Source organism: Vanessa tameamea, chromosome 6 (assembly GCF_037043105.1).
Source record: "Vanessa tameamea isolate UH-Manoa-2023 chromosome 6, ilVanTame1 primary haplotype, whole genome shotgun sequence".
NCBI lineage: Eukaryota > Metazoa > Arthropoda > Insecta > Lepidoptera > Nymphalidae > Vanessa > Vanessa tameamea.
The window spans coordinates 4,675,426-4,690,186 of record NC_087314.1 but is presented as its reverse complement, the minus strand read 5'-3'; the positions used below and the strand labels follow the sequence as shown (position 1 = coordinate 4,690,186).

The following is a 14,761-nucleotide window of genomic DNA, read 5'->3' as shown; positions in this document are numbered from 1 at the left end:
CATACACATTTATAAAAATCATTTGTATAATTATTATTATCTGTCATTATAACTATTTAATATAACGTTATTATATGTGTATGTAACTATATATCTTATTCTTAAGTTATTTCGTTACTTAAGTTAGTTGTAAGTCATTCAATCATTACTTTGGCCCTGCCTTCCACTCTTAGTGCTTAGACCACCTTTGCATTCTTTATAGTGTACGTAAATACTGGCCAAAAAAGTGTGATTACATAAAAAAATAAACGCAAAGAAAGGTCAATTACAACATCGCAAATAGGTGTATTAAAACCGTCCATCGCGTTCCGCCTACCCCCATCCCTTTGTTTTGTTACAGAATGTAGACGATATCCATTATTACGATGGTTTCGTGGGATAGTGTTAATTGACCCTAAAATCCAGTCTACCAGTGAATTTTGAAACTTAATCAAAATAATATAATTGTATTAAAATATATTTTTTAATTTGAATACATATGTAAAAATGACCAATAAACTCCTACTAAATTAATAATGTAGTTCCAGAACGTTGCTAGATAGGATATCTGGTAGAGTTCTATTGCGTTCCTAGAACAGAGAAATATGACATATGACTAATCTTTGGAGTTAGAACATGGTGGTCGTTATAAAAAATCTTCATTAAAAACGGTTCAAAATTGCTTGCAATTTGTTAGGTAATTAATACTGGTAATTATTTTAAACTATTTTAGCGTTACATTTAAATTTATTAACTGATAAGGCTAAAAATATTCCAGGAATTTGAATAAATAAATGATACGTCGTAGAATTAGACTTTATTTATATTAATCTTATATTAATTTAACTAAATTTGACATGACTCGACGACTCTGATGAATCTCGTGTTAAAACACACGAATCTTAACCCCATATTAAAGGTTTAAATATATTTAAGTGAGCTTTCATTTGTGTCAAAAGGTAGTTGGTATGTTGATTTTTATTTATTAATTTCATGAAATTTAAACTAGTAATTCTAGTTGGTTTGATTAATTCATATAATAAAATGTATAAGTCAACAATTATCACTAAGGTCATAAGGTTTTGTCAGAATCTACATTGTTAATCTATGTTAGCTAAATAAAAATATTAAGAGCCATGGAGCAAACAAATTAAGTTTTATTTTGTTTGTAAAAACATAATTGTGATCTGTCTCATTGAATATAATATATTACAATACTGTGAGTTTTGGGGGTTTTTTAAATCTATTTGTTACATTTAGACAGTCTTTCAAATCAATTACCCAATGGACCAATGACCAGACGTCATCGTTAAAATCAGTCGCCATTGATCACTCAATGATTATCTTATAACACTTAATTTATCACGAAAATATTAATGAAAATTCCAAACTAAATAATATGAATCCACGATATTAAAATAACGCATCATTAAAAACCATACATGAGATTGGTAAAGTCATAATAGCTTATGTCTGTATAAGTAATGTTTTCATATAACATCGTTAGTACAATCACGCCCCGACTCGAAAGCCTCTTCGAGTAATGATGTGCCGAAGTCGTTTTAGGAACATAGTTTGTAGCAGTTAATAATTTTAGTGAATAGATAAATAACATTACCGAATTCGGCATATGTATGGGTTATTTAATAAAACGTGGGCGCGATGAAAATAAAATTTCAAGGGCGAAATTGATTTTAACGTCATATAATGTTCTAGTGAAACGTTGCTGATGCTTTTTAACAAAGATCATCTATTTATGAATGATTTTTTGTGACGTATTTCTTAGTTACTTTAATTATTTATCGAAGTCATATGTAATTTTTTCTTTGATTTCATATACACATTTAAATAATAAATAAAAATTTATATTTATACGTACTTTTTAACTTTTGCCATAATTTGTATATTTTTATTGAAACAAGATTGTTTGATTTTTGCAAAAAGATTCAATGTAGATAGGTTTAAAAACTCTTAACTATAAATTTTATGTAAGAATCTCCCTAAATGAGAGAGTTCTTTAATTAATTAATTAATTTCTCCTTATGTTAATTCAAATTGCAGTGTCATCATATTCGTTAGCACAGTTCGTAAATAATAATTACCAAGCTTATAAAATGAATAGTGTGTTTTATTTCAATAGGTACATGGAACAAAAAATATATTTAACAATATATTAATAAGTATAGTATATGTAATCAAACAATAAATGCTTAACTTATACTAATATAATTGAACCGATTGTCATAAATTTTTGAGGTATGTTTGACACTTCGTAACTTTTTTAATTTTATACAAAAAGTGTTTCGAACACACGACAGACGACATCACTATTTTTCAAAAACATTCCATTTAGTTATAAAACAACCTCTGGTCTGAATATCACTTGCACTGCACAGAACTATTTTCAGCTTATTTATTTTTGGATTTAATTAGGTACAATGAACTTGAAACTTCTCTATATGATACCACTCCTATAACTTCAAACAAATACAGTGATATCAAAGAATCAGTAAGCTTTGTTATCACCTCAAGTGTACAACTATCTTATTTTGCTCGAATAAGTTTATTGCTTCGCTGAACAACATTAAATCTTTGCATCTTTGAGCTTTTGCTATAGAAAATTGAACAGTATCGTACCAACCGTCGTGAGGGGAGGTCGTGCGCGTCGCCCCACGAAGTTTCGTTACGAAAATAGTATTTTCAGTGAGTCGTATTTTTACGTTCAGTGTGACATTGATTCGTGTCAAGTGTTCTAACGTAATAAATAAACAAATAATTATTATTCGGATTATTTACGGCAGCAATTAAAAGGATTATCATATCGATGTAAGTAACTTTGTTTCTATTTCGTTATTAACTTTTATAAAATCATCTCAGCTTTGACTCACCATTTTCTAAATGAAAACGGTATAATATTTGGGGGATCCTCATAATGATGACAATTGAAAGTTGTATTGTTTGAACTTTGATTACGTAAATATTTACGTCAAAGTATCGTTTATAAACTTCTCTATTAATCACAAATTTTATGTAATATAGGTTTTCATATACTTATATTAAAGATATATACATATATATTGTAAGTTATTTTATAAAGAATAATACAATGTTGATTGAACTTAGTCATTACGTAAAAATTGCGAAGTAATTTTGATATTTTACCCTTTGACTAATATTATGCTTACGTTTTATTAGGGGAGTGAATAGCATTGGAAGGGTAAATGAATGTTAATTAAATTAATTACGGAGATTTATCAAAAGTTTTAATTACTAGTATAACATTAACATTTCAAAATTATTGTTTATACTTGTTCAATTTATGTCCGTCATTAATTGGGAATTGAATTTGTGTAATAAAAATAATTATGCATTTTATATCTGAAAACGATTCTTAAAATTAATTCTGAGTATTATAAAAATACAGATACGGTCAGTTTTTTTCTTGTAGCGATCATATGGTTTTAACTTTGAGTTATAATTTTTTACTGCGGTTTCGCCTGCTTGTTAATGCCTGTCGTATGATTTGGGTATAACCTTTGCCCTTCAGTTCGGTGGTTTAGCTGTGAAATCGTAACAGACAGACAGACTTACAGAGTTACTTTCGCATTTATCACATTGGTATATACAATATTGTGATGAACATTATATACGTTACATTATAGATGACCCCGTGAGCTGCTTTTTGTACACGATTCGCTCACGTGACAAGCATTTTGCCCACGGATATTGAATTGGACGTTTTTTAATTTAAAACCCTTTTTACCTTTTTTTTTTTTGCTATATCCAATTATTTGCTTCCTTTGCCCTTATTTTACTGGTACAAATAACAATATAAATTTTAATTTTTCGTACTGATTTTTTTTTTCTTTAATATATATGATGCGAATATTTTAGATGAATTTAAAATCTATTTTGTATATAAATAGCTAATGTTGATATATATAATGTTGTCCAAGAATATAATAATATAATATATATGTATCTATATATTTAATATGTAATTAATTTGGACGATATTGTAAAAATTCGATAATTCTAGATTTTCACATTAGTTATTATAGAGAATTAATTTATTCGAATAAAAAAAAATAACACGCTACTCTTCGTCCGAGACGTGCAATACAATTATTTTGATTTGACACGAATTGGGACGCTTTCAAGGACAACTAATTGAACTGTAAATTGACATTCTTTTTTATAGTATCGGTAGGCGGACGAGCAAAAGGGCCATCTGATAGTGAGTGGTCACCACCGCCCATAGACAATGACGTTCTAAGAAATATTAACCATTCCTTAAATCACCAATGCGCCACCAACCTTGGGAACTAAGATGTTACGTCCCTTGTGCCTGTAGTTACACTGGCTCACTCACCCTTCAAACCGGAACACAACAAAACTGAGTACTGCTGTTTAGCGGTAGAATATCTGAGGAGTGAGTGGTACTTACCCAGTTGGGCTTGCACAAAGTCCTACCACCAAGTATAATTTTGATATAATAACTTATTATATCAAAACCTCTTTTGTAAATAGTAGAAAGGAGCTGTGTTTTCGTAATATTGGTTGTTTTAAATTGATAGTACAATAGAACGTAAATGGGTCATCGAATGGTAATCCATCTGACGATTGATCATCAGATTGTCACTCTGTCAAGCGCCAAAACGCCAAAATAACATTTGAGATTATATCATCTAAAATTTTATGGTCTTCATATATTTTGTTACGCTGAATCATAACTCAAACAGCTAATAACTTACTTACCATTTAAATATTAATAATGTCTATAGCTTGAGTTTGTCGTTAAAATCATTACTGAAATATATACGTATAATTTTATAAATTAAACATTTAATTTCATATATATTTGGATAATTAAGCTTAAAATGAGTGCTGAGTAAAAAGTGCTGTGCGCACTTATCGCTTCCAGCAATCACTTCAAATTATTGCTCTTTGACAGTGTAATCATATTTGAGTATAGAGAAATATGATAACTTGTTCAAGGCCAATGGAATACATATAAAAATATTATCTGAAAAAAATGCTATTTCTAATTAAAAAATCGTACGTAAATCCGGACCGTGAACGGCTGGTCTAAATTTCGCAAAATACAAATAACTGTAAAGTTTCATTAACTCATTTCTTGTTTGAGAGAAATATTTCAAAGACACTGGACAATGTCAGAAGAAAATTTGTAAAGGAAGCATGGTGGATTAATATTTGATTGTGAGTTTGCATAGAATTTCTTAATTTGTTAAATGTATAATCTGATACGAAAAGGTCCCTATCTTTCACCGACTGACTGACTATCAATGCACAACTTACTAAGTCTAGAAAGTTGAACTTTTACAAATCGATCTGTAATTTAAGTTTTTGCTTAGAATGATTTTTAGTAAAATTTCAACTTTTAGATGAGGTAGATGTGAGAGGGGTGACTTTGTATGAATTTTATCTGTACAAACTTGGGACAATCAGCTTGTGTTAGATAATAAAATAAGAGTGAAAAATGGCTGTGAAATTATATCATTCATATAAAATTTAGTTCAATATCAGGATATTTTTTTTAAATATGAGAATAAATTCGACGCGAACTTCGAATTTCTATTCAAAGTGTGGTTCGTTTACGTAAGTAGTTTACGAAGTTAGTTTGAACATAGAAAAAGTTTTTTTAACTATTAGGTCAGATTACAGCACTTTACTACCTGAGCACAGCGCAACTATATAAAAAAGCCATCGTTAAAAAATAAAAAGTATTATAAATAAAAATTCAACTTTTATTTTATCCATGTATCAAATCGAATTTGCATGAATTATAACGAATAAAACTTAGTTAATTTAGTTGTAAACAGCACCAAAAGTGTGACTAAAATTTCAGATTAGTTTGATGGAATTGTTCTACAATTCAGTTGCAAGCTTGAACCGTCACGAACTATAGGTGAAGTTAAATAAAAGTGGATCAGCTTCGCTAATTATTGATGAGTATTCGTTTCTAACTGACTGACTCTTATGGTCACGGTCCAAGAGCTAATTTTATCAAAGACATTCACAACTTTATATTACTTTGACATTCAGATATTAATGCCACGCCCAGCTATTGTTTACAAATTCATAATTTTTTTGTTTTAAATTTAGCACGCGAGTCTTACAAAAGTATCTACATCAAATAATTTTGTATTAAGCCTGTTAGGTTCAGGCAATAGAAGCCTTAGCTTTGGATGTTGTCCGCGTTTTAAATATCTACAAGATAGAGTAGACTTTTTCATTTTTAGGTATAAACGTCACACACGTTTTTTGGCCCAATTTAAAGAAATAACATTGCGTTTCTTTAACAATAATTCCTAGGGAAATCACCCCTCTGCAAATATAATTTAGAGGACATTTTATTTTATATTTTCGTCGTTTCGTCTAATAGCTAGATGATTTGAATTCCAAATGCCGCGTCGACACGTTTTCCATCGTTACTTTTTATTAAAATTATATATTTTTTTCCTTTTACCATTACGTAATTTGCGGGTTCATTTTTAAAAATATTCTTCATTGTAGCTGTTATTATTGCGCTTGCGTAAATGGTTTATTACAAATCCGTACTTCCTTAATCATATTATACGAATGAACATTTTAGTGATTATTTATGTGTCGTCTGAGTGTTCAAATATAATGCAAGGGTAATTTTATAAATGTTACGGGTTATGATTTTGTCGCACCACACAAATGATTGGGTTCAGTAATCATATTATTACATGTATTTATAAACTCATATCAGTCTACAATATACGTTTATGATTACCGTTTTCGTAAGGAAAATATATTAATAATGGAACTATTAAACAATAGCTACATTTCACCAAAGACCCATCAGTTGTTAAAATTATTAAAATTTATTTTCAAAAATATTTTAAAAATCTCAGATTTGAGTTTATTCATTTTCATGTGAAACGTCTGGGCGCACTTTTGGGGTAAGACACGACTACCGTGACAGCAAACAGCATGACGCTCTCTCACGAAGGCGTACTTTGGCGAAGGGCGCATAAATAATATGCCTTCATTCCGCCGCTATTTACTTACTCGTATGTACTCTTTTTAAAACATATATTAATTAAAAAGCTTATATTTATTTTAACACTAAGACATGTTTTTAAATTTACTTTACTTCAAATTCAATATATATTATATATTTATGAATTATAAACTCTTTTAATAAACATTAATTTCGGTTTATAACATTTGCCGAACGTCTAGTGACGATCGAAATTTTAATTATAATTAAGAATATTATCTAAATTACGATACCAACAAATCCTAGGTCGTATTTCGAACAAATTGCGATTTAAATCTGCGATTAATCGTTGATTCGATGTTTAATTTTGTTGATTGGCATTGGAAAATCCGGAATTAGTGATTGCGATTATATTCCATTATCTCTGTTATATTCTGCGGCTTAATTGCGTTTATTCTGGATTATATATGCCCGTTTAATGATCACGGGGATCCCATAAAAAAGTTCATATAATTAACTAAACACAATTACAAATTTTGCCAAAATTATTAAGTTTAATCGGTTTTTCGTCCTTACGGGCTCATAGTGAAAAAAATGTGTAATAGCTAGTCTGCAGAGATTGGCAGGTTCAACCATACAAATTTTAGCTTTATATAATACTAGCGACTCGCCTCGGCTTGGCATGGGTGCAATGTGGATTATCCCTAAGAGATAGACATATATCATCATGGACTTTTTTGAAGACCATTTTAAGGTGTTCAATACTGTGGTACATTATTTTGATCTATCTCGTAGGGTAACGATCAAACGATCAAAATCATGTATTTTTTTTTTAAATATTGGACAACATCACATACATTACTCTGATCCCAATGTAAGTAGCTAAAGCACTTGTGTTATGGAAAATCAGAAGTAACGACGGTACCACAAACACCCAGATCCAAGACAATATAGAAAACTAATGATTTTTTTCTACATCGACTCGGCCGGGAATCGAACCCTTGACCTCGGAGTGGCGTACCCATGAAAACCGGCGTACACACTACTCGACTACGGAGGTCGTCAAAGGTTCAGCCCACGTTTACAATTTAAGCGTAAAAAATGTGTTTATTTACGATATCACATTAGAAACCTCTAAAATTATCATTATTTCTTAAGTATATAATGCATGTGTTATACATATAAACCTTACTCTCGAATCACTCTATCAATAAAAAAAAACCTCATCAAAATCATACATAGGGACAGACAGCGAGAAGCGACTTTGTTTTATATATTATATTGTTTTATATTAATCTAATATTACGAACAAAGAAACAAACTGGTTTTAAGATTTCCTTTCCATTTCTTTTAGTTCCAGGATTAAATCGGTGACTGCGTTTTTCCTTGCAATGCTTTTTGAAATGCAAGAGAACTGTTGCATGGTACTCTAAATATTAGTATAACGAAAGTATATAAAGCCGTTGGTCCTGTACTTGAAGTCTTTCCGGTCGTCGGATTGTCGAACCATCGAATTATGAGACCGAAGAAATAGTGCACTTGTGTTTGAGAATACTCTTGTATGTGTAAGTAGTCGAATACAATTATATATGTCTCTATAATATGTCATACGTAACTGGATAGAAATCATTGCGATTCCTATTGCTATTGCTAAAATCGTCAAGAGGACGTTATAGGAATAACCACTTAGAGACTTTATTAACAAAACATTTCATCGCGACGATTTACAGATCATTTATCAATTCACTGAACAAAATAAATATTTCATAATTTATATATGAAAGGAAATTTTAACAACGTTAAATAACGTTAGATTTTATTCCCGTCGCAAATAATCGTAAAGTAATACTTTGCTCGTGCGAAATATTGCAAATTATTTCATAAAGCGTTACCGTACGTAAATATTATAAATAAAACTTGGATTACGCAATGAACTCATGGACATGGCATGGACGCCTCGTTAATTAAATATATTCACCGAGCTCTCGATCTTAATTAAAAGGTTTATGGAAATCAAATATATTGAGTACGATACCAGACGTTTTGTTTGGTAATATCATTTGCGCTAAGTAGGTACAGAGCATGAAGGTATTACTAGGTTTGCCATGTTAATTGCTTTCTGAATTTGAACGTCGAATTTCAGAGTCTAAAGGTGTAATTAAATTAATTTCAATAATCGTTGTCAAAGTAATTATAACATACAAAGTAAAACTTGGCGATATAAAAGGTTATTGTGTTCGCGTTATTAAAATGAATAGCGTAATGTTTCGAGTACAAAGTATTGAATAAACTTTTAATATTTTGATATTTATTTAACGCTATAGCTAAACATAGGAAAGAGGAGGACGGAAAGATTTCCATTGTTTCCTCTTTTACAGAACCGTTTTCAGTCTATAAGCTAAATTTTCTTATAAAAAGTTTAATATTTTTATCATATTAATTACTGTGATATATTATTTTATTGAAAATAAATCAATCGTTTAATAATATTTTAATCGCTCTAAGTGTATTTACTATGAAAGCATGCTCACTCACTGTTCGTTAAATTGTATTGAAAACTTTCCGTTGAGTAATAAACTTGTAAATCCGACGAAAAACTTAGTACTTGTAAGGAAATATTACTGTAAACAATTGATTGTTTTTGGAAACTGGGTTTTGATTAATTAAAATCTTATATTAGAAACCAACAATTGATCAAAGCTATTATAAAATTATCGATCTTTACCCATAGAATTACGTCGCCGCAATTTTTCTCGAGGTTTGTATTAAAAAGTAGCCTATTTCCTTCCTCGAGTCACAAAATATCTTCATACTAAATTTCATCCAAATCGGTTCAGCTATTTCAGTATAAAGAGGTAACACAGAGCTATTTTCGCACTTATAGTATTTGTAAATAAATGATTAATTAATTTATAAATATATATAATAAACTATTAGTAAATAATAGTTGATTTCCAACTAATAATAAAATCACACTCATACAGGACATACAAATTTCATTGGATATAGTTGAACACATTTCATTACACTCGACAAATTAAATGAATGATCAATATTTAAATTTTTCGATTTTTTTTATCTTCAATATCATAATAACAATAATATATTTATGTTTCATTATCGGTTGAGTGGTACCACCCTATATTAATCAGTAGGTAGTGTAAGACATTCAGCATCCACGACAAAGCGTATATTAACCGGAAACAAATCCACAAGCAAATGTATTTCCAAAGAGGGATAACGGTAGACTGGCAGACTGACAGTAAAAACTAAATAATTTATCTTGTAGTGATAACATTATTACTACACCTCAGATCAATAAGCAACTAACATTAAATTCAGTGTAGCTTGACTGGGTTTGACCCTATAATCTTCGATTAAGATTGACATGTTCAGCCACTGGACAATCAAGGCATTTAGATACCGTAAATAAATGCGATCGGGACGATGAAATATAATGATTATATATATATATAACTTTCTCGCCAAATTTATTTAATTAATCATTTATAAAAATGAATTTTAATAGAATTAAAAAAATATATATGTTACATTTATATTATTCGATTGACAAAATAAAGACTATAGGAACTCAAAAATGTCCCTTGTTCGACAAATTTCCTACTGGTAAGAAAAATCTTTTTAGGACTTATTCCACCACAGTGCTCCAGACCGGATTGGACAAATGACGTTGAATTTAATAGTACTTTCCTTCACATTGTTTTTAATACTTTATAAGTCAAACTTAAAAGCATCACTTGTTTCGAAAAAACAGACAAAATTAGTGCTGTCTCTTTTTCTCAGATACAAAGTCATGAATTTTATATATACCATTATAATGTGTTTTTTAAATTACGGTCCTTATAGCGCGTTATAAAAAATTATCAGAGTGCATTTTTTAATGAGCGCGCATATGGCGACGTGATAACTACATGTTGAAGTTGCACGCTTAAACCGCCAGTTGAGTGTCAGGTCGCTCGAAATAGACAACTTCACACCTTATATTTCTATCTCCCTTACTCATACCAAAAAAAGGCGAGAGAAATATATTCGGTTATTTTAATTGTATTTAACCTCTGTCATGTGTCATGTCTTATATTATGTATAGGTTGTATCTATTATAAAATGTTTATTTTATTACAAATTTAATTCGTGACTATTTGTTAGTTTGTGGTAAAATCGTGGTAGAAAAATTGAAATATTATATTCATCATAATATATAAATAAATATATTATTTTAGTTTAATTATTTGGATTCAATTAAAAACATTTTTTTATTAACGACAAAAAGTATATGTTCTCATGCACGTACAGTATAAGTATTTTTTCTTTGTGCGTCAATGTCATGAAAAGTACTGAATCTATCGGTATTAGACTATCGCCAATCGACGCGAAATCATTCGTAAATGATTAAAGACTTCGAATTGCGTTGATTCTTCCCCCAATTTTTTATTTAAAGCCCACCGAAGTGGTTTGTTGACAGCTAGTGCTGTCAAGATAAAAGATTCGTTTCGATAAAACTAAACCTGACATCATTCAATTATTCGTTATAATTATTCGTTTCACTGATTTTGTGACAACTATTGTATATCGACTTCACTTAACGGTATGTGTAATTTTAGACCAGTACTCACCAACAGATTGCTGTAATTTGGAATTTTGGCTTTGTACTAGCCCATCTGGGTAGTTACTATCAACTGATCAGATATTCTACCGCCAAACAGCAATACTCAGTATTTTTTCTTACTATTGTCGTGCCGGCTTAAAGGGTAAGTGAATCTGTGCAACTACAGGCACAAGGGACATAACATCTTAGTTCCTAAGACGATGGTATAAGGTATATTTAATAAAATAAAATAAAATATGGGTGATTGCGCATTGATGGTGGAAGGAATGGTTAATATTTCTTACAGCGCCAATGTCTATGGGACCTGGTGACCACATAGCATCAGGTGGCGTATTTGCATAATTCACAAATCATATATATAAGTACGTAGCTTATGTGACTGATATGATACCATGGAGTTGGTTTTTATTATTCATAGGCCGTGCCTTATCTATAGAAACTTTATATCTATCATTTTGTTATAGAATATAGCTTAATTTTTTTTTTTTTATAACCCTTATCTCGATCAAACAAAACACGATAATGTAGTCGAAAATAAATAAATCAATCTCTCATATACGACATTCGTAAGCGATATATTTAAAATCTGTTACTCCACAATGTCAAACGATTTTTAAACATTCAGTTCTTTTGATACTCTCAGTGTCGGTTGAAATATAGCAATAGAACTCCCCGACTGTTCAGTTGAAACGGTCCGGTTCAAAGAGATGGCTTCTCCATTGAATTCCTTTAACTCGAAAATCTCTTAAGGTTTCGATACTTTCGACCTAAGTTCGATTTAAAATATTTCCAAGGTTATACTATATCATTTTTATTACTAAATATTTCGGTTTCGATTTTTAAAATATTTGATTGCTTTAGTAATTATTGGTAGATGTATTTGACAAGGGAGAGCCGAGATGGCCCAGTGGTTAGAACGCGTGCATCTTAAACGATGATTTCGGGTTCAAGCCCAGGCAAGCACCACTGAATTTTCATGTGCTTAATTTGTGTTTATAATTCATCTCATGCTCGACGCTGAAGGAAAACATCGTGAGGAAACCTGCATGTGTCTAATTTCAATGAAATTCTGCCACATGTGTATTCCACCAACCCGCATTGGAGCGGCGTGGTGGAATATGCTCCAAACCTTCTCCTCAAAGAGAGAGGACGCCTTAGCCCAGCAGTGGGAAATTTACAGGCTGCTAATGTAATGTAAAAAAAATGTATTTGACAAAGCGTTTGACACTAAAATATTTTCAGTCTCCTACTAAATTAATCGTGAGTATTTACTTCACTAACGACACAACGAAGGCCCTTGTGTGGATCGCTACATGCGTTATTTTTAATTCATAATTCTGTTAATGTGAATAATTCTTATATTCATGAAATACACATGTTAGGTTACGATACGATGCTTTAAGTATGTTATATGATTTGTAGTTCAAGGGTAGAAAAATACATTTCGTATGTGTAGAAATTACCTATGTTCCATCAACCCGCAATGGTTCAGCATGCTGAATTAAAATACTCATGATAAGGATTTTAGAAAAGGAGACCAATGATCAACTTTATAGTATTTATTTTAATGGAATATTGTTGATGTTGTTGTTGTATTTAATTTTACGAAACAAAATATTTTTTAAAGTATAGATTTGCATAGATCGATTTTATTGAAAATTGTCAATTTGACTTAATTATGATAGATTTGTTGACCGTCCCGACTTCGTACGGATAAAACTCATACAAATTTAACTTAACCCCATCTTGAGGTTAAAATGTCCAAAATTCTTTCTTAGCGTGTGTCTATATCGCGAAAGGTGTAACTATGCTGAATTTAAATTCAACTAGAATTATATTTGCGAAGATCTCTTTATGCGTCAGACAGTAGCATTGCTTAAATATATTATAATATTATAAAATAATATAAAAATATTACATAGATGAAATAAAACGATCTATAAAAGAACTCAACACAGTTCTTTATCGAAATAACGATTATATTACCGATATCTCAAAGGTAATTCAATGGAGGCAATATTGACATTCGATACAGTTAAACCAATTTATTCCCAGTAATTCGATATATTGGATAAGTTATTAACGCTTCCTAATGTGTGGCGTGTAAGCACTTGACCTCAAAAACGCTTACAGACAGACAAGCCCTGGTATAAATCAATGTATTCGATATAGCTACTATTTGCAGTATTACGTAATATGTAATTTAATCAAATTAATTTTAACTACTTTTTGTCGGTGATGAAACTCAGTACAAGCTCGTCTGGCTAGCTAAGACCCATTTATCGGATATTCCACTGAGTGAGCCAGTGTAAATATAGGCACAAGAGATATAACATCTTAATTCCCATGATGGTGGCGCATTGATTTCCTAGGTGCTAATATGAGGAATGATTACTATTACAAACAGTTGCATTGGTTGGTTCCGGTGTAAATGGTGAGTGAGTGAGTGTAATTACAGGCACAACGGGACGTAATAACTTTGTTTCCAAAATTGGCGATGCATTGGAAATGTAAGCAATGAGGCAATCGATGATGTTTTCCTTTACCGCCGAGCAATAAACATAAATGAAGTACGTGGAAATTCAGTGGGTTTGAAATTAGAATCATCGGTTAAGATTCACGTCTTTTCACTACTGGGCCATCGCGGCTCTTGTTTATTTATAAGACAATTTTTTTTTAATAATAAGTACATATACTGTAAATATAATGTATTTGTAATATAAAAAAACTCAGGCCATTTTTTAATAAGCTAAATCGGTTTATTGTAAACATGGAATTACGTCTGCTTGACCATATGATTGCTCATGCCTTTGTTAAGAAAAATTGTAATACAATTCTCATGCGAATGGTATTAAGCACGTTTTTTTCAATACTATACTTCTACAATAATCACATAAATTACAATGTAACAATAACAAAGGCATTTAACAAATGTTTTGTTGTGTTTGAAATATAAAAGCTGTCAACAAGAAAATTAGGCTTAAGAGTCTCGTAAAAGAGTTTTCACGGTGGAACAACACTCCATTATTTAATAGCTCGAGGCGGGTTGTCAACCCCTATCACGTAAGTGATGAGCCAACGAATGCTTAACTGACGTTCGTAAATGAAAAACTGGTTGTCTGTGTCATACAGGTACTCGTTTTGTTGAAAGTTTTCGTTAAATA

General features: G+C 30.6%; 1 protein-coding gene across 2 annotated transcripts in view; it reads left to right on the top strand.

Annotated features, from left to right (window-relative positions):
* Positions 1-2,625: 2,625 nt before the first annotated feature.
* The window catches only part of Grip (Glutamate receptor interacting protein), a 319,089-nt gene continuing 306,953 nt past the window's right edge, over positions 2,626-14,761 (top strand). For both annotated transcript variants that reach the window (XM_064215167.1, XM_026630233.2), the window contains exon 1: positions 2,626-2,805. The gene's annotated coding sequence lies outside the window, so the exon portion shown is untranslated. The remainder of the gene's footprint in view (positions 2,806-14,761) is intronic.